Source organism: Penaeus chinensis, chromosome 33, assembly GCF_019202785.1.
Source record: "Penaeus chinensis breed Huanghai No. 1 chromosome 33, ASM1920278v2, whole genome shotgun sequence".
Taxonomy (NCBI): Eukaryota; Metazoa; Arthropoda; class Malacostraca; order Decapoda; family Penaeidae; genus Penaeus; species Penaeus chinensis.
The window spans coordinates 228,987-229,900 of NC_061851.1; the positions used below are offsets into that span (position 1 = coordinate 228,987).

The window sequence follows — 914 nt, forward strand, 5'->3', positions numbered from 1 at the left end:
TGTTTTCCTGTAAACTTCCCCATGTATGCTGGCACCTATTTCGAATACTAAGAATATTTATGATTTTACTGCATATACCCATTGATTACCAATGCATCGTTTGAAAACTATGCATAGTCCATTTTGTGGAAGAAATCCACAAAATCATTCAGGGATAATATTTTTTATTAATCAAAATCCCACTTAACCCTGAAATTTATGGGGCGGTGTACGTTTAAAAGGTTTCAAGCAACAGTGCAGATTACTTGTTTGTGACAAGATTTTTTATGTAGATGATGTAATTTACATAGTAATATATAAACTTTGCACAGGTATTTATTAAATATCAATTACAGAAGAAACGAATGAACAACGATAGACAGAACATAAAAATCGAGAATCGTATCCATAACAGTAAGACACTATTTTGTTAGGTTTGGGAGACGTAATCATACCATGACAAGATAAGTGAAAACATTTTTTTGTTAAAGTTAGCTGTTAATGTAAAAGACAGTAGAAATGAAAATATTAAGGTTTTTATGTCGATGTCTGACCATAACTGAAAAACAGACAATACATGTCCTATGACTCTGTTTCATATACATGATTGCCATTATGTACTATGAAATGGAAATAGACATGAAGTATTTCCGATGCATACCAACAAAAATACATTAAATCGGCACATAATTTATATTTGCAAGTAAATAACCGACATAAACAAGCTATAACATTCTCCCTAGGCGATTTAGACATTATATGAATAATAGAAATAGAAAAATAAGCTATACGGTAAATGTGTGCGGGAATATTTACGGCGTGACGGGGAATTCGAACCTCCCGGGCCATGCCTGGGAAGGGACCCCAGCTGGCGGCCCGAACGGTGTTCAGTTGTTGCGCAGAGGCTTATCGGGTAGCGAAACGTTACCCTCCAA

The 914-nt window shown here is 35.0% G+C and overlaps 1 protein-coding gene across 2 annotated transcripts in view; it reads left to right on the forward strand.

Annotated features, from left to right (window-relative positions):
- The first annotated feature begins 822 nt into the window (after positions 1–822).
- The window catches only part of LOC125043133 (methionine-R-sulfoxide reductase B1-like), a 10,809-nt gene continuing 10,717 nt past the window's right edge, over positions 823–914 (forward strand). The window contains exon 1 of one of the 2 annotated variants that reach the window (XM_047639088.1): positions 823–914. This exon is cut by the window's right edge and continues 92 nt beyond it. The gene's annotated coding sequence lies outside the window, so the exon portion shown is untranslated. The other variant, XM_047639087.1, reaches the window with a different exon arrangement.